The sequence below is a fragment of the Cuculus canorus genome, chromosome 27 (assembly GCF_017976375.1).
Source record: "Cuculus canorus isolate bCucCan1 chromosome 27, bCucCan1.pri, whole genome shotgun sequence".
NCBI lineage: Eukaryota > Metazoa > Chordata > Aves > Cuculiformes > Cuculidae > Cuculus > Cuculus canorus.
In genome coordinates this window covers 2,539,073-2,558,804 of record NC_071427.1, presented here as the reverse complement: position 1 = coordinate 2,558,804, position 19,732 = coordinate 2,539,073, and the positions used below count along the sequence as shown (strand labels likewise).

The 19,732-nt window shown below is 55.0% G+C and overlaps 1 protein-coding gene across 2 annotated transcripts in view; it reads left to right on the top strand.

The window, feature by feature from the left end:
* The first annotated feature begins 14,110 nt into the window (after positions 1 to 14,110).
* Positions 14,111 to 19,732, top strand: part of NRTN (neurturin) — a 28,641-nt gene continuing 23,019 nt past the window's right edge. For both annotated transcript variants that reach the window (XM_054050505.1, XM_054050504.1), the window contains exon 1: positions 14,111 to 14,513. The gene's annotated coding sequence lies outside the window, so the exon portion shown is untranslated. The remainder of the gene's footprint in view (positions 14,514 to 19,732) is intronic.

The window sequence follows — 19,732 nt, the reverse complement described above, 5'->3', positions numbered from 1 at the left end:
GCTCACCTCTGCTTCTCTCTGAGTGTGGAGGGGAACATGTCACCCTAGCCTGGGGATGATGTGGGCTGGGGTGCTCCGGCCCCTCCAAGGACACAGGACCTCTGGCACATCGGATGCTCAATGTCTTGCCCGTGTTTTCTACCCAAAGTGGGGATTTTCCACTGCTCCTTCTCGCAAACCCTCAGGTGGGCTCCAGGCATCACTTGTCCATGACCACTTGCGGTCTGTCAGAAGGGTCCTGGATGAACCCTGGTATCTGTTGATGTTCCAAACAGCTGGAAAACAATATTTCAATCAGAAACAGATGTAAGACCCCAGCCCTGGAGCTGCCCGCGTGGACATGATTCTGCCTGCCCTGGACCACCAGCCCCAGTTTCCCTCTTGGGAGTTGCTCATTTTGCATTTCTGTTCCTCCTGGCAGAGGACGACTGATCTTACTTAGCTGAGAAAGGCTGATAAGAGCATTATCTGGAGGTACGGCCGGGATGAAGCAGTTGTTCGCAAGGCAATAGCCTTCTCCCGTAACGAAGGGGAAAGCCGAGGCTAAGCCGGGGTGGGTACAAATCCATGTCCACATGGGCCTTCAGAAGGTTTTTTACCTGGGTGAGCATCGCTTACAAAATACGTGCTGGTGGTTGCTTCCTTCCATTTTTTTTTTCCTAGTTAGGTAGTTTGGAGAACTTTAATTGCTCTATGATTAAATGACTTCTAATTTCCCTCCCGTCAAATGTAATCCCATTTACTCCTTCTTCTTTTCCTTTCTTTCATTTCTTTCCCCCCTCCTGGAAATTAAATTAACATTCCATCTAATTACTCAGCCACTTTTCTAATTGCCGAGGGGACTGTGGTTATTGTGCTCATTTAATTAATTGAGATCTACAATGTTTAATGCAGAAGAGGATTTATTGGCTGTGGAGTTGGTGTGCAGGGCTCGTCTGGCAGGAGCCGCATTCTCTGCAGAGAGGGGGTAGGTGCCAGCCCGAGGGATAGGAAAGGCTGGCTCTGAAATCCCTCTTTTGGATTATAAATATGCAGCAAATTGCTTTCCTGACTGGTTCAGTTGCCTTTCTGAGCGCAACCTTTTTTAATATAGATGTGTATGTTGAACTGCACCATGTCCAGAGACCCTTCCTACAGTCAACAGGAATCATGGAATCATACAATTCATAGAATCACAAAGTTGGAAAAGACCTTTGCCCTCTAAAGGTGACCCTCAGGATGCTCCTCTGTCCCTGCTGCAGCGCCAGCCATCAGAGAATCATAGAATAATTTGGGTTGGAAGGGGCCTTAAAGATCATCCAGTTCCACTCCCTGCCATGGGCAGGGACACCTCCCACTGGATCAGGGGCTCCAAGCCCCATCCAACCTGTCCTTGAACACCTCCAGGGATGGGGCGGCCACAACTTCCCTGGGCAACCTGTTCCAGGGCCTCCTCACTCTCATGGTGAAGAAATTCCTCCTTATGTCCAGTCTAAATCTGCCCCTCTCCAGTTTACACCCATTCCCCCTCGTCCTATCCCCACGAGCCTTTGTGAACAGTCCCTCTCCAGTTTTCCTGGAGCCCCTTCATGTACTGGAAAGTCGCTATAAGGTCTCCTCTGAGCCTTCTCTTCTCCAGGCTGAACAACCCCAACTCTCTCAGCCTGCCCTCACATGGGAGGTTCTCCAGCCCTCAGATTATCCTTGTAGCCTCCCCTGGACCTGTTCCAACAGTTCCATCTCCTTCTTATGTTAAGGATTCCAGAACTGGACACAATACTCCAGGTGAGGTCCCACAAGAGAGGAACAGGGGAGCAGAATCCCCTCCCTCGCCCTGCTGGCCACGCTGCTTTGGATACAGCCCTGAGGGCTCCTGACCATCTCCCAACACTGAGCAGCAATGGCCAAAAGCCGAGGAGCAGGAGCACTGGGGTGTTCCAAGAGCGAGAAGCAACGGGCTGGATGCTTGCTGGGGTTGGTGGGCCCTGGAGGAAGACTCCGCTGGGAACAGAGGCGCATTCAGGAAGGGAGAGAGCACGCTCCTGCTGTGTTTGTCCTGCGGGCAGGTCGCTTTGGCTGTGGTCTGTGTAAGGGGTTTAAGCAAATCCATTGTATTTTGCATTGCTGTTGACTAGGAGCACGCGTGCAGCCTGGGCTTGTGTCCCAGCGACGGGCAGGGAGGATCTTCCAGCGTTTGAGGGGTTTTTAAATGCCTGTAACTCAGCTGCTGGAGACCTGCCTCAAGCCACTGCCTGCGTTTCCCCTCCTGCTCTTGTTTCAGGGCTCACCCCACCACTGCTCTGAGTGTCACAGCCGGGTGGTGGCTCAGTGCAGCCCTAAGGATGGGGTTTTCCCCCATCCCTATGCACAAGGGCCATTTCTCTGCCTGCTTTGCATCTCGTGGAGGCAAAACCTGCCTCTGTGCGTGCAGTGCAAGGCTCTGCTCTAAGCTGATGCTCCCATAGGTCACCGTAATATCAACACTTCAAACCCACCCCAAGCCCATCCGAACGTTTCATTTGCCGACCTGCCAGGCATCTGTAAATTCCAGGCATCCCTATTTCCGTGGCTGCAGCTTTTATAAGAGGCAGAACAGCTTTGAAGTCAACCTGCTTTGCCTCAGCAGCTCCCCCAGCACCAGCAGCGGAGTTGGAAGCCTGAATGTGCAAACCCTCATCTGGAGCTTGAGTCACACAGCGGGTCCGTGATCACAGAATCGTGGAATGGTTTGGGTTGGAAGGGGGCTTAAAGCCCATCCAGTTCCAACCCCGTGCCGTGGGCAGGGACACCTTCCGCTGGATCAGGGGGTTCCAAGCCCCATGCAGGCTGTGCAGCTTTGAAAGGGTATTACCTGGCTGGAATTTAAATGGGAGGGAGGAGTGGGCAGCGTTCCTGGGCTGAGTATTCCCAGGAGTGACCACCAGCACCCCTGGACATGCTGCTTTGCCAGGAGGAATTGCACCAATTCTCTAACACTTTCTTTTAGCGCGGCTGCAGAGGATGTGTGTGGAGCCACAAGGGCTGAGCCATGAGGATGTGCAGTAAGGACTCAGATGATGAATCTTTCTGGACCTGGAGCTCCCCAAACTCACCGTGTCACCTTGCCCTAAGCCCCAGCTGGGTGGTGGGCAGCATGGAGATGACACCTGCACAAGGGATGTTGTCCAGCTACTTGGTGAAAGCAATTCTACAGCAGAAGGGAGGCAACTCTTCGGTCTACATCACAACAGGACCTGAACATTGGAGCGTGGTTCTCTGCTGCTCTGGCCTTCCTGACCTGTGTGAGATAGCCCTGCATGGCGTCTGCTCCAAACCAAGCTCCCTCCCTTGTGCTACAACCGCGTGCCGGCACCGTGGCTCCTGGTCTCTGTTCTCAGCAAGCAGGACATCTCCCTGGTCTTTCTTGCTCAAAAACATGTAGCTTTCACTGAAGGAACCTGTCTATTTCTTTCTGTCTCTGTCTAAATGGTCAGTCGCAAGCTGGCAGCAGCTCCCTGCTGCGATGTTCTGCAGAAGCACGGTTGCTATTCAGGCAGCACAAAGCAAGAGCTTTGGTATGAGGTTTCTTTGCAAGGAGATGAAGATCCTTGGAGTAACTCCTCACACTTTCTCTAATGGATCCCTCCTCTCCAGTGCTGTCTCATTGTCAGCGACTGGGCTGTCTGGTCAGGACGTGGGTTATTCCTGTGCAGATTGGAGGAAGCAGGACCCAAACCATCTCCTGGGCTGGTTCAGGCTCAGGGCTGCTCTTTGAGATGTTCCGTGGTAGACTGAGGAAGCGATACTAATGCAGTCCTCCTTGGAGGACACATGTCGGGGAGATTAGACTATTGTGTTCGACAGCGTTGAGGGCATTACATAAATCCTCTGGGGAGGGCGGCCCCTCCTCTGCTTTCCCTGGGCAGAGCCAGGACAATGTCCTTACGCTGCTGCCACTGGCGCTGATCCTGTTGCAGATCGAATTCTGGTTCATGGTGGGCGACTTGCAGCCCCCCAAGCCCATGGCTGCAAATGGGTCTTTGAGGCTGAGATCTGCTCCTCCAAGCTCCCAAAGGGATGGCCTGCTGGGAGGAAAGGCTTCTGGTATTGAAGGGATGTTATCCAAGGCTGTTCTTCCCACAGAACGTGCCTGTGGGACACAGACTTGTTCTCTCTCCCTCTGGTTTGCTGTGGTTCTTGGGCACCAGCTGGATGAAGAAACCTCAGGAAGGCTCTGCTCTGTGTATCCCGAGGATCCTGCTTGTTGTGCATAGAATCATAGAAATGTTTGGGTTGGAAGGGACCTTGAAGCCCATCCAGTCCCACCTCCTGCAGGGTGGGACACCTCCCACTGGATCAGGGGCTCCAAGCCCCATCCAACCTGGCCTGGAACCCCTCCAGCGATGGGGCAGCCACCACTGCTCTGGGCAACCTGGGCCAGGGCCTCCCCATCCTCTTTGTGAAGAATTTCTTCCTAATGACCAATCTAAACCTTCCCGCTTCCAATTTAAAGCCATTTCCCCTCATCCTATTGCTCCATGGCCTTGTGTAAATGTCTCTTCCCGCTTTCCTGGAGCCCCTTTCAGCACTGGAAGGTCACTAGAAGGTCTCCTCGGAGCCTTCTCTTCTCCAGGCTGAACAACCCCAACTCTCTCAGCCTGCCCTCTTATAGGAGGTGCTCCAGCCCTCGGATCATCTCTGTGGCCTCCTCTGGACTCATTCCGACAGTTCCATGTCCTTCTTCAGTTGGGGATTCCAGAACTGGACACGAGACTTACCCCCATCCCTTCGCAGCCAAATACTGCTCAAAGTACAACTTCTCTCTGAGAAAATGAAGGCAATTTGACTGCAAGGATTAAATCCGGTGTAAAATGTATGAGGGTCTGACTGCTGATGGGGAACATCTGGTCTGTGACCCTCCCAGCCAAGGAGGTGTGAAACAGCTCTTTGGAGATAGCTCCACAGCAGGCAGAGTGCTTTACAGTGGCTCATTATTGCTCCGGAGCGGAGCCGTGGGCAAAGTCCAGGAGACTTTTGGGAATTGCTGGGGCAGTCAAGGTGGTCCAAGGTGGAAGTGGGATAAATGCAGGCGTCTGGGACATTCCTGCTGCCAGGTGCTGAGACAGATCCCATGGGAACACCAGCCACATAACGGCGATTCTCTTCTTGCTTCACTTCTTGGCATCTCTGCTCAGTCCCTGAGGAGCATCCTCCAATATCTCCATACCCTGGATTCTTCCAAGCATCCCATCTGGGCCATGTTGCAGGGTGAAGGTGGAGAACACATCGCAGAGTCCGTGCAGTTGGGAATCACATCTGTTCTTCTGCTTGCCCATCGCTGCCCAGCCCAGAACTGCAACTTGCTTTTGGGTTCATTACAGCGTAAATGTTTAATCTGTTCATAATTGGCTTTGTCACTCCGAGGAGGAGGTGGATATGGGGGAAAAAAAAGCAAAGCCACCACTCTTCTTCTTCACAGCATGTGCCCAAAGCTCAGCCCCTGCGAGAGGAAAAGGAGCTCATAAAAATATGATTAGATTTACTCTGCCTCATTTCAAACCAGAGCACGCTCATAATTCACGGTGACAGAGGAGGGTTCACCAGGCAGAGACCCCACCAACAGACATTTCAGGAACCACTTTCAATTAGGAATTTCTTGGCAGGTTCCCAACTTTGTGTCAAACTCTTCTGGGCTGTGTTTTGCCTGGGTCAGCTTCATATGTGTAATTGAGTCCCTGCTGAGCAACGAGGCAGGAGGGTTTTGCCTTTGCTCGCAGGGAAATTGTCCCTGACAGCCTGCGAAGGAGCAGCGTTTCACACCCAGCGCAGAAAACCACCTTCCAGATGAGTTCTTCCAAAATGAAAAAGGTTTTTTTGAAACCACTGTATTTGGGTTTTTTAAAAAATAGGTTTTCAAGATGTATGCTGGCAAAAAAAAATAGAATTTATCCAAGGTGTCCCACCTCTCCAGGCCAGTATCCAAGACAGAATCGTTAAGCTTGGAAAAGCCCTCTAAGTTGATTCAGTCCAACCATCAGCCCAACACCACCATCCCTACTAATCCATGTCCCAAAGTGCCGCGTCTACATGGTTTTCGAACCCCTCCAGGGATGGAGACTCTCCCACGGCCCTGGGCAGCCTCTGCCAGGGCTTCACTGCTCTGTCAGTGAAGACATTTTTCCTAATATCCAATCTAAACCTGCCCTGGCGATCCAGATGCCCTTGGGCTGGGCTGTCTGGGGTGAGACAAGAGAAGGGAGTGGCCCAACTACTGCATCCTTGCACGTCGTCTTAAGGGAAGATTTAGACAGTAGGAGGAAATTCATCACGATGAGGGTGGGGAGGCCCTGGCCCAGGTTGCCCAGAGCAGTGGTGGCTGCCCCATCCCTGGAGGGGTTCCAGGCCAGGTTGGATGGGGCTTGGAGCCCCTGATCCAGTGGGAGGTGTCCCTGCCCATAGCAAGGAGGTGGAATTAGACGATCTTTAAGGTCCCTTCCAACACAAACCATTCCATGATTCTATGATCTCTCCCAGACAGCCCATGCCTGTGGCTCTCCCAGCTCTTCCTCGGCACGGGCTGGGATGTGGCTGGGTCTGGCACAGTCTCTCGCTTTAGCTCCACTTTAGCAGACGCTGAAAAACGTTGACGCCTGTTTTATGGCAGGCGGATCTGGCCCGAAAGCCTTTCTCCCTCCCCAGAGATTTCAATGGGAAAGTCGTTACTTTGCTGATTTTTGTTGACACTCTGTGTAAGAGTTGCCATGGCTCTCGCTCGGAGCACCTCTCCTGGCCGGCAAGTCAGGGGACTGCGATGGAGAAGGTTCAAGGCTGCTGCCATCGCCTGTCAGGGCCAGACGGGGATGTGGGAGATGTCCTTACCCATGGCACGGGGAATAGAACTGGAAGCTCTTTGAGACCCCTTCCAACCCAAACCATTCCATGATTCTGGATGCTCTTTGAGGCTCCTTCCAACCCAAACCATTCCATGATTCTGGATGCTCTTTGAGGCCCCTTCCAACCCAAACCATTCCATGATTCTGGATGCTCTTTGAGGCCCCTTCCAACCCAAACCATTCCATGATTCTACAACACGGCTGCACCCAGGGACCTGCTGGGGTGCAGGCACCTCCTCAACGATGTCAAGTTCTCTACGCCGTGGGCAAGACCGATGCCTGCACATTCCTGTTTCTCACCCCTCTCTTGCTGTGATGCATTTTGCCATTTCCCAAGCTTTTTCACACCATTTTGCCACAAGCCCCACAGTTTTTTTCTCCATCTCTTCCCAGACAAGACTCCAGGTATCCTGAGCGTGCTGAAGTTTCACGGCCCATTAGGATAAGGGAATGACATCCCCATCGGCCAGGTTCACCGCTCCGGGCTGCCGAGCAGTGGGGAGTGAATTACGAGCAAGCTTGGAGCTAGGCTGCAGCCTCCAGTGAGGATGGGGTTACCTGGGATGCAGCCGGTGAGGAAGCACAGGGGATGAAGCTCTCGGAGATGCTGGGATGCCGGGACCTTGATCCCAGGTCGGTGCTATGTTGTGGCTTCCTGTCCTGCAGGACCGTCGCTGTAGAGCCAGGAGGGTGTTTGCTGCATTCAGAGGGACCGTTCTCCTCGCATGGGGTCTGTGGCCCATGGGGGCAGCCCCTGAGCCCCCCTCCTCCCCTGGCACCACTCAGCACCCTCCTTAATTAATTTTGCAGACTCCACAGCCGGTTTTGATGAAAAACATCCCACGTAAAGCCAGTGAACAGTCACCGAGCAACACTGCCACTTCTTTAATGCTATTTTCTTTGTGGTTTTGGTTTGGAATATGTTTCTCTTAAATGAAGAACGAAGCCCAGTCTCGGATCGAGATTATTTGACTTCATTTTCTTGCATTCCTAAATGCTCAGCTCCGGCACCTGGGGCTCGATAGGAGTTCTAAATTGGCCTCTGAGCAATGCTGACCTCTTTATTTGTTTCCTTCCTGCCCTCTTCTGCTCCATCCTTGCTTGTGCCACCACCGATGCATCTGCACCCTCAATTCCTCGGGCGTTACAAGAGGATAAAGCCCAGTTGTCTCATATATGACTGTCTGCAGCGAGCATGGGAGCGCCCCTGCCATAAATGAGAAGGATTTGTCCCATCTCCAGCTGGAACATGACACTCGTGTTCACCAGCACCTTCACCAGGTGTAATCTTGCAGTCGCATCCTCCAGGAAAGTTGTTTCATCCAGCACAATGTCTAGGAGCCAGCCCTAGGCATGCTCCTTCTCTGGATCCTTCCAGCTCCTTCCACTATGGTTGTATTTTATCTGTGCAGCTCTGGAAGGATTTCGTTCCGTCATCCTGGAATTTTTATGACTCCTTTGTGTGTATATAATGCTATTGCCCGAGAACAGAGAGAAATTAATCATCGTTCCTTTGTTAGTTTTCAGAAATTTTTAATGTCTATGTTTTTGTTCATCTGTCATGTCCAAATGTGGGGTCCATGGGCTATTTGACATTTAAAATGACTTAATTGCTCAGATTTTCCCCCTCAGTGTTTATGGACACTTGTTCATAGTGGATTTTGAGTCTGACATTATGTTCTGTGTATTTTCTAGCTGGCTCCAATTTTTCACTCCATCCCAGTGGTTCACAACATCTCCTCTTGCTATAGATCATCTCTCTGGACTCCGTCATCTTCCAATGGATTGATGAGATGAACGAGGCTGCGAGAGGTAACCTAGAGTAATATCAGCCTGCAGCACGTCCCGCCCTGTGTCAAACGAGGAGGGAATCCGGTGCATTTAATGGCTCTTTTAAGACATCTGCTTAAGGAAGACATCTGAGATGTCATTGCAGTGTCTGGTACCCATTCTCCAATCAGGCTGTTGCCCAGAGCAGTGGGGGCTGCCCCATCCCTGGAGGGGTTCCAGGCCAGGTTGGATGGGGCTTGGAGCCCCTGATCCAGTGGGAGGTGTCCCTGCCCATTGCAGGGGGTGGAACCGGATGGGCTTTGAGGTCCCTTCTGACCCAAACCACTCCATGATTCTATGATAATAACTACTCTTAAAACACAAATTATGCAACTCCTAAGGCAAACCATCTACCACGACGGGACTTGGGGTGAATACCCCTTACCAAGGTGGCCACCAAGATCCTTCCATGTAGAGGAATGAGGCAAAGCTTGTCATCACAGGCTGAAGAATTTGGAGTTCAGCCTGGAGAAGGCTCTGCGGAGAACTTAGAGGAGCAGGGGGTTGGAACTGAATGGACTTTAAGGTCCCTTCTAACCCAAACCATTCCATGATGCCCCATCCCTGGAGGTGTTCAAGGCCAGGTTGGATGGGGCCTTGGGCAGCCTGATCTAGTGGGATGTCCCTTCCCATGAAAGGGAGGTTGGAACTGGATGATCTTTAAGGTCCCTCCCAACCCAAACTATTCTATGATTCATCGATTCCATGATGATTCTATGATGATCAGGACAAGGTGTCTACGGTGTCTGGTGGCAACTCATTTTGGCTCCAAGCTCGCTGAGCACCTCTTTTCTGCCAAATCTCTCATTTCGGGGGATCACTGGCTCTTTCGCAAGTCCCCACCCTTTGCAGCGGGTAGGTCGGCTGGATGCTGCTCCTGTCTGTGCCTCCCCACCTCCTCCATGAAGACCATGCTGGGTAACCCTTCTCGGACCACCCCGAGGCTCTACTGCGTGAGGGCAGGCGTTGCCCTTTGGGGTCTGAACTTCTCCTGGGTCACTGCAGGCAGGTTGCTTCGTCACAGCAAGCCTTTCCCTCCATAGGGCCGTCACCCCAGGTCTGGGTTTGATCAGCAGAGACCTGAGGTCGGAGGTGATCCTTTCTCACCTTCTAGAGGATGCACAACAGCACGGGAGGCCAAGTGCTTGTGGGATGTGAAGTCTGGCTTCACTCCCCTTGGAGACAAGGTGACTGGATGGTTTCAGAGCCACTTGCCCATGCTCACCTCTTGAAGATGATACAGCTCGAAGGTGGGACTGAAGGCTTTTGAGTCCATGGTGCTACAGGGAACAGCTTTATCGGCATCCCTCCTTGTCCTGCCCAGGTGGGCATCCTTTGCAGGTCCCCAGATTTTCATCCTGCTCAGGCTCCTCATGCAGCTGCAAGCAGGGAACGCTGGAAGAGCAGAGGGACCTCTCCGGGCTCCACTCACAACCAGCCGTCAGCCTGCGAGACAGCAGCTTGGGGCCAGTTTAAGCCCTGGTGGATCAAGGGCGGCTTGACTGGTCAAGAGGAGGCAGCCAATCCAAATAGGAGCAACTCCCAAACCTCCTCCATGAGCCAGAGGTTCACAGAGAACTGGATTTTACCTCCCGGTGATGTGAGTGAGAGGGAGCTGGGAGTAACCCTGCAAGAAAGAGCAAGGAGAGGCGTGGGGACGGGCTCTGGCTGCAGGGACAACCGGACAGACTGACGTTTGGGCTCCTAGCAGACACTGTGGGATAGGTGGAAACGACACCACGTTACACGCGTCGTTAGGAAAACATTAATTAAGAAGGAAAAAAAAAACCAAAAAAGAGTTGCACATTGTACCAGGATTTGCTTCCTCAGCGCTCGGCAAAGCCTTTGCGACGTCATGTGCTTTCGCTGTGGCTCTGTAATGACTTCGACGCTTTCTTGGGCACGTTTGCTCCTGCTCCATCGAGGCTGTTTCGCATTAAACTGTTTGTTTAGCAGCTACTGGGTTTTTGGCAGGACAGCCGTTGCCTTCCGTGGGTTGCAGAGCAGGAGGGCGTCGTTCAGTGCTGCTTTGCCGAGCAGCCAGGCACGTCAAGGTGAAGCCTCCTCGTTTCGGAGAGAAGAACAGCGGCGCCCATCCCTGCTGCTTGCCCCATGGATCCCACCATCTCACAGCACCCTGTGGACTCCAGCCAGGTGGTCTTTGTAGAAAGGGGCATCTCTGTGGCTCCTGTGGGGCCACGGGGACACAGGACAACCGTGGGCCACGCTCCATAGACTACTCCTGGGAAGGTCTCCTGATGGGACAAGGTCACTCAGATCCCAGACCCCCAGTGAAACCCTTCAGACCTGATGTGTGCTAAAGAAAACAATCCCAGCACATTAATACTTGCAAAAACAAACACTGGGGAGACAGGAGAAGGAATGAAACAGCCACTGAGAGAGCGCTGAGCCTCTCCTCTCCAGCCCTCCAGTCCCTCCGTGTCCTATGGGGTTGTTCAGCCTGGAGAAGAGAAGGCTCCGAGGAGACCTTATAGTGACCTTCCAGTGCCTGAAGGGGCTGCAGGAGAGCTGGAGAGGGGCTGTTCATAAAGGCTCGTGGGAATAGGATGAGCGGGAATGGGTATAAACTGGAGAGGGGCAGATTTAGAATGGACATAAGAAAGAATTTCTTCCCCATGAGAGCAGTGAGATGTGGAACAGGTTGCGCAGGAAAGTGGTGGCTGCCCCATCCCTGGAGGGGTTCCAGGCCAGGTTGGATGGGGTTTGGAACCCCTGGTCCAGTGGGAGATGTCCCTACCCATGGCATGGGGTAGAACTGGATGATCTTTGAGGTCCCTTCCGACCCAAACCATTCCATGATTCTATGATTTCTTTCATTGCATGGAGATGTTTCCACTTCCTTAAACCCTCCCTTTTCCCAGTTCCCTAGAAGTGGCATTGGATTTGTTTCACGGCAGGTTTGGGAGAAACGTGATCCGTGTTTTCCGTCGGCTGTTGTGCAAGGCGCAGGGTGCAGGTCGGGACAGGCGGCGTGTGTCGGCCGAGGTGACGGCAGAGGCAGGGACACACGGCACCCCGGGCGCCTCGTGGCAGGCTGGAAAGGTTTCCGCTCTCCTGGATGGGGGAGATTTGCTTAAGTCTGGGGGCGGATGAAAGCCAAGCTGAATTGCCACCGTGTCCTGGAGGAGACAGGGCTAGACTGGAGCGGAGCAGGAGGAGCATCCACCCAATCTCCTGGGACAGAAATCATTAAGCCAAGCTTTGCAGCGATGTCTGTCTGTACCTGTTGCCAGTTTCCCACAGCAGAATGCTCCTCCCAGGTCTAAATCTGGGACTACAGCATCTGCCGGGGCTTGCGAAGAGGCTACAACAAGAGCAGAGGGAGACAGGGGCTGTTTGTACCCATAAAGTGGCTGTTAACTCTGAAGACTAATGATGTCAGGGTAAACAGCACCAAGATCTTGTTTCTAACTGAGCCCACAAGAAGGAGTTGATGATGCCGTCCATCTCTTTTTGTAAACTAAAGCACCTTTCTGTGGTCATTCCCGAGGTGGTCACTGCAAGGAGACAGGGAAAGGGATGGGGAGACTGAAACCGGTCCCACCAGCCCCGGGGTGAGGATATGGGGGTGAATGAGGCTGGGGAAGCGTTTGGCTCATTACAAGATATGTAAGGAATCATAGGGATCTGTTAGACATTAGTGTGCCGAGGCTGGGAAAGAGCATCATCTCTGGTCCAGAACATCATCTCCAGGTTGCTCCAAACTGGTTCTTCTTCCTCTGCCAACAAAGAAGCTGTCGGAGAAAGGAAACCTTTGGGATTAGATCATAGAATCATAGAATCATAGAATCGTTTGGGTTGGAAGGGACCTTAAAGATCATCCAGTTCCAACCCCCCTGCCATGGGCAGGGACATCCCACTGGATAAAGTGATGCCAATGAACACTAAACCACTTTGCACACAAAGAGCTTTTGGGTTTAACTGATAAAGTGTAATTTAGTATGGATCTTTTGAGGAATATGATGCATTCCTGGGATTTTTAGCTTTGACCAACGTAGACCACAAAATCTGAGTCAACCTGGACACCCCTGGATTTTGATCAGGGCTGATCCTGAGGAGCTGGAAGCTGTGGAGCTGTGCAGCCAAACTCATTTCTGTACCGGCACAGAGTGACGCGGATGAATCCAGCCCAACAATTTGTTGCTCCCAGAGAAAGTGCAAGAACATCCTTCATCTCCAGACAGCTCTTTCCACGTGTCCATCAACCCCACAACTCCCGTGGTGGCCGGCATCGCTCTCCAGCCTGTCCCAGGCCACAGCGGTGATCCTGCCCGGTGCTCAGTGCGTCCTCGGTCTGCAAAGCCGGAATGGGAAAAGCCCTGATGCAAAGCTGGAGATTACGGGGAGATGTGATGGGAATGATGCCCTCGGTTGACATGGGAGGATGCGCCCTGTGGATTGGGGCGTTGGGGACCAGGAGAGGGGACATTTGGGACATTTGGCTGCCCACAGCAAACCCTGTGGGGTTGGTGCCTCCGCAATGGGGCAGAACCTCCCTGCATCCCCCCAAGCCAGGAATCAGGATCTAGGGGCAGGGAATTGGGGTGATGTGGGGCAGGGAAGTGGGGTGATGTGGGGAGCAGGACTGGGGTTGTGGGGCAGGGAAGTGGGGTGATGTGGGGAGCAGGACTGGGGATGTGGGGCAGGGAACTGAGGGAACAGAGGGATGCAGAGCAGGGAAGTGAGGGAGTGGGATGATGGGGATGAGGGGCAGGACTGGGGAACTGGGTGGGGGATGTGGGGTGGCACCGGTGATGTGGGGCAGCACAGGGGATGTGGGGCAGGACAAGGGATGCAGGGCAGGAGGGGGGGATGTGGGGCAGGATGGGGGATGCGGGACAGGATGGGGTATGCGGGGGCAGCACGGGGGATGCAGGGCAGGATAAGGGATGTGGGGCAGGACAAGGGATGCAGGACAGGATGGGGGATGCGGGGTAGGATAAGGGATGTGGGGCAGGATGGGGATGTGGGGCAGGGTGGGGGATGCGGGGCAGCACATGGGATGCGGGGCAGCGCCGGGGGGTCCGGGCGGCTCCGGGCGGTCCCGGCACCGGGATCGGGGGAGGCGGGACCGGGCAGCCCCAAACCCGCCCCCGCGGGGAGGAGGCGGTGGCCGAGCCCCCCCCCGCCCAGCAGAGCTCCAGCAGCGCCGAGCGGAGCCAGCCCTGCAGGACCCGAGCCGAGCCGAGCCGAGCCCAGCCCTGCAGGACCCGAGCCGAGCCGAGCCCAGTACAGCCCTGCAGGACCCGAGCTGAGCCGAGCCCAGTGCAGCCCTGCAGGATCCGAGCCGAGCCGAGCCGAGCCGAGCCCAGTGCAGCCCTGCAGGACCCGAGCCCAACCGAGCCCAGTGCAGCCCTGCAGGACCCGAGCCGAACCGAGCCGAGCTCAGCCCTGCAGGACTCGAGCCGAGCCGAGCCCTGCAGGACACGAGCCGAACCGAGCCCAGTCCAGCCCTGCAGAACCCGAGCTGAGCCGAGCCCTGCACGACCCGAGCTGTGCCGAGCCGAGCCCTGCAGGAGCAGAGCCGAGCCCAACCCAGTCCGGCCCTGCGGGACCTGAGCCGAACCGAGCCGAGCTCAGCCCTGCAGGACCCGAGCTGTGCCGAGCTGAGCTGAGCTCAGCCGAGTCGAGACGAACCGAGCCCGGTCCAGCCCTGCAGAAGCCGAACCGAACCGAGCTGAGCCGAGACCTGCAAGAGCCGAGCCGAGCCGTGCTGAGCCGAGCCGTGCTGAGCCGCCCATGGCGACCCCCGGCCCCTCGCGTGTCCGCCCGGCCCGGAGCCACCGCTGAGCACCGAGCACCGGCGTCCAGGTAAGCACCCGGGCACCTGCACCGCCCGGGACGCATCCTGCCCCTCTGCCGGGACCGATCCAGCCCTTCTCCCGGGATGCATCCAGCCCCTTTCCCGGGACGCATCCTGCCTCTCTCCCGGGATGCATCCTGCCCTTCTCCCGGGACAGATCCTGCCCTTCTCTCAGCATGCATCCAGCCCCTCTGCCGGGACGGATCCAGCCCCTCTCCTGAGATGCATCCAGCCCTTCTCCCGGGATGCATCCAGCCCCACTGCCGGGACGGATCCAGCCCCTCTGCTGGGATGCATCCAACCCTTCTCCTGGGACGGATCCAGCCCCTCTCCCGGGACAGATCCTGCACCTCTGCCGGCGGTGCGGGGCTGGGGTGGCTGCAGGGATCCTGGTGGATCCTCCTTCCCTGGCTCCAGCCTTTGTCGCTTTTTATCCCCCCCACCTGATGCTGTGCGTCCTGTTGAAGCCCAGTGGGGTCGGATGCTGCCCCCTCACAAACAGGGCACAACCAGGTCCTTTGGGCTTCCTCAGAGGATGGGGGCAGAGCCAGGATCTGGCCCTCAGCTGCCCACCTCGTGCTCGGTGTCACGGTGGCCTTTGCGGCTGCTGGAGGAGTTTGCTTCATACTTGGAGACCGTCCCGCCACGGAGAAACACATAAACACGGCGAGGGACGGCTCCGGGTGCAGTTTGGTCACGGGAGGGAGGGAAAACTGTCTAAATATTAGTTTAAGAAACGGAAGGATCGACGGCCGCGCTCTGTCTGCATCTGCAACCCCGTCACCTTCTCCCAACTCCAGCTTTCGGCCACCACCGAGCTGTGATAACCAAATCCAGGGCTGAGCAGGGGTTGGGAAGGCGAATTTCACCCCAGCATCGAGGGAGGGAAATTCCCACTCTTGCTGCGGTCTGTAGGGAGGCTTTGTAAAAACAACCTAGACCTCGGATGTCTTTATTGCACATATATGGTAGCTTGCAGCCAGCGCTGGTTTAAATCCTATCGTTGCTTCAGGAGCCAACCCACAACCGGGCGATGGGTCGAGGGTATGGTTTATCACGGTGGGAGAAGGGATTGGCGGCTTTCGGAAGCGCTGGTGAGTCCTGGATGTGTGCTAAAGTCCCGGAGCCAAGATCATCTGTTGATCCCAAATTCAGTCTCCCACGTTCGCGGCTGCTCCTATGTGTAAAGGTGGAAGCGGCTGAGATGCTGCATGGAGAGGGCAGGGAAAACAAGCAGGGGAGGAGGGGGCTCTGTGCGAGCTCTTAAGAAGCTTGAGCGCTTGCATTTGGATTTTTTCGCTGCTGCTTTTAACCTGACCTTTAGTTCAGACTCAAATCTACCTGGTGCAGACTCCGGGTTGCAAAGCAGAGCGATGCTGCACGTGAGATTCGCAGTGCCCAATGTGAGCATCCTCGGTGTCACCACGCAGGCTCTGCGTTCATCCTGCACCTCCATCCCCAGCAGATCCAGGGCTGGGGGCACGAAATGAGACTTTCCTGTTCCTAAATCTCCAGTTTGAAATAGGGCTGGATCTCAAATTACCTGCTCAGTCTTGGTCCAGGTCTTTGTCTTGCCTGCGGAGCGGAGGAGATGCAGTGCATCCCTGCGCCGGCTGCAGGCACCCTGGAGATGCCGGAGTGTCCGTCCTGCTTTGCAGTCAGGCTGTGCATGGTTGCAGCTGCTCTGCAGCAGGCTGCAGCGCCAGGGCCGCATCCTGGATCTGCAAAGGGAGAGCCCAGCACCTTCCAGACCTTGTCACATCCAGCACTCAGGCTGTGAAAAAAAAAAGGAGCTGGTCCAGCGTGCCGCGACACAGCCGAGGGGGACGTGCAGCTCCTGGTGCTGTTTCTGGCAGGTGGGCACCCTTGGGTGCTGGTGCTGATGGAGGATTGGGAGGTACCGGGTGCTGCGGCTGCACTGGGTGCCCTCCCACGGTACAGCCGTGAATCGCAGCTCCACTTGGCCATCTCCCTGCTCTCCCAGCGAGATTCCCCTCCTTGGGCTGCTTTCCCACGCTCGGGGCGCCGGGGAATGTTTTTTAAGGTTGAGTTCCACCTTTGGGGAGTTGCTAAGGAGGATCAAAGGTTTGCAATATCCACTTTTTGAGGGCAAAGTACCTTTCGTGTGGCTCTAAACACAGTGGTGGCGCGGCCAGAGCAGCATCACCGTGGACAGAGCGTGTCCCGTGGTGTGTTGGCATGCAGCGCGCTGGGCAGGCGGCTTTCTGTCCAGGAGAGCCCCATCCTGTGACACGCTGAGCCACTCTGTGCCCTTACCAGGGGGTCACAAAGGGTTGTCAGCAGCCCATGGATGTCAACCTCTTCCAACAGAGCATCTTATGGTACCCAATGGGGCTGAACCTCAGCGGAGAGGGAGATGGGAGTGGGTGCCCACTGCAGGGGGTGCAGGAGCGCAGCTCGGGACCGGTGTGTGTTTTACTGATGTGGTTTTTTTTTTTCTCCGAGTGCCGCAGGCAAATTCATTGCTGGTCTAAGCTAAAGCACATGTGCGCAGCCCCACTTCCAGGAGCCTTGCTCAGCCTGGCTGGGGCAGCAGCGTGTGGTCCGGCTCGGGCAGCTCCCAGGGAGGGATGAGCAGCCGGGTACCAGCCGGCCCCTCCATTCCCACTGTGCCAGGGATCACTTGGTATCCCGGCAGCAATGCAGCTGTGGGGTGGACCAGTCACTTGGTCAGGGTGGGCCACCTGCTCCAGCTCCTCTTTTTCCTGGAAACCCTGCCCGACCCAGTGTTTTCTAGGATTGAGACAGTTTGTCATAGCCTTTTCCCTTTAAACTTGGAGGAAAGGAAGAAAATCATAGAAACGTGGAATGGTTTAGGTTGGAAAAGACCTCAAACCCATCCAGTTCCATGGGCAGGGACACCTCCCCCAGGATCAGGGGCTCCAAGCCCCATCCAACCTGGCCTGGAACCCCTCCAGGGATGGGGCAGCCACCACTGCTCTGGGCAACCTGTTCCAGGGCCTCCACACCCTCACAGCAAAACATTTCTTCCTAAGATCTCACCTCAATCTCCACTCTTTCAGCTGAAAACCGTTCCCCTCATCCTATCCCTTCACTCCCTGATCCAGAGCCCCTCCCCAGCTTTTCTGGAGCCCCTTTCAGCACTGGAAGCTGCTCTAAGGTCTCCCCGCAGCCTTCTCTTCTCCAGAGTGAATAACCCCAACTCTCTCAGCCTGTCCTCGTACGGGAGGTGCTCCAGCCCTCGGATCATCTCCGTGGTCTCCTCTAGACTCGATCTAACGGAAACCCAGACTTGCTCCCTTCTGGCTGTGCCGGGCACGGTGCAGAGATGCTCTCGTGTTAAGGAGCATCCTGAGAGCATAGGCACAAAGCAACCCCCTCTGCGATCGCCCCGGGAAGGGAAATGCCGCAGGCACTTCCATTCCCATTGCTTCTTTGTCACGAAACCCAAAACGGGTTCGCTTTGTAACTCAACATCCAAAGAGCTAAATTGAAACAATCTCTTTGCCACGGCGTTGTTCTCGAACCACGACAAAAAAAGCTTTTCCTTCCGCAGCTCTTCAAAGGCGGCGTCGCCCGCGTGTCAGACCCCTAATCAGAAATGGCAGTCGCATCAACGCGGGTTTTCCTCAACTGGTTTGATTTTGATGAAACCACATTTTAGTTTTATTTATTTATTTTTTTTGCCAGCAGAAAAATATTTCCTTTGAACTTGGTCCAAACCGAGCGCAAGAGGGGATGGATGGGAGCTGCCGGGAGGGAGGCAGGGCAGCCCTGCCCAGCGCTCCGAGGGGTCGGCATCCTCGCACAGCATCAGATGTCCCACTGTGGGGAGGTTTCTCCTCTAGCATCGCTCCCAGGCTGCAATAAGCCAGGGTAGAAATTGCATTTCTCTCTATTTCAGCATTTTTTTGCAGTGGAGGGACCTGGTTGTGTCGTGCTCGAGACGGGGCGATAAAGCCCATCCATGAGCTCGTCTGATGCTGAGCAAGAAAATCATTTGTGAGCAGGGTCTGGGCTGGTGGGGTTTGCTCTAAGAGAGCCCTGGCCTTAGGTAGCTCCTTGATTTCATCTTGGCTTGATCTTTCCAGGCAGCAGCAGAGGGATGAAGCAGTTGTAAGCCCACCCTTAGTCCTTCCCAGGTAGAAAAATGTGTCCCCAGAGGAACCAACTGAATGCCATGTTTGAAGCCTATTTGAAGCCCCCAGGATTTAGGGGTTGGGGAGAGCAGAGCCATCAGCAGGGGGTCTCAGGGCTGGGGAGCGCTGGCAGCCCCCCACCCTCACTGTCTCCAGGCTGTGGCAGCTCCAGGGGCAGTTGAGCATCTGCAAACACATTTGGGTCGAATCTTGGGGCTGAGAATTATATTAGAATCATAGAATCATAGAATAGTTTGAGTTGGAAGGGACCTCAAAGCCCATCCAGTTCCACCCCCTGCCATGGGCAGGGGCATCTCCCACTGGATCAGGGGCTCCAAGCCCCATCCAACCTGGCCTGGAACCCCTCCAGGGATGGGGCAGTCACAGCTTCCCTGGGAAACCTGTTCCAAGGCTTCCCCACACTCATGGTGAAGAAATTCTTCCTTATGTCCAGCCTAAATCTGCCCCTCTCCAGTTTATACCCATTCCCCCTCGTCCCGACACTCCAAGCCTTTATGGACAGCCCCTCTCCAGCTTTCCTGGAGCCCCTTCGGGCACTGGAAGGTCACTCTAAGATCTCCTCAGAGCCTTCTCTTCTCCAGGCTGTACAACCCCATCTCTCTCAGCCTGGCCTCGTACGGGAGGTTCTCCAGCCCTCGGATCATCCTTGTAGCCTCCTCTGGACCCGTTCCAATATTTTCATCCCGTTTTTGCCATCTCTGGCCGTTGCTCGCAGAGCTGTTTGTGAAAGCACGGAGCGCTCACATCGCTGACCAGGCCGCAGGCTCCTGCTGCCTTTTCTTATTTTGCCTTTAATAATGTTGGTTTTGGCTGTGCTGTGACAGGGTTGGATGGAGCACGGGGTGTATTTATTGCCGACGGTTGTTGCTCCTTGACCCTCGGCTACAAAGCACTGAAGCGTTGGACTTGGCGATGGCTGCTGGTGGCCGACGTTGTCCTGGAACCATAAATTATGACACAGCCCCAATCCTGCTGCCAGACCTTGAGCCCAGAGCAGCCTCGTGCTGCACTCGTGGAGCGGAACAGGGTCAGGTCAGGGCTTCAAGACCCCAAATACTGTGGGCTCCATCCCTGTGGTCGCGATC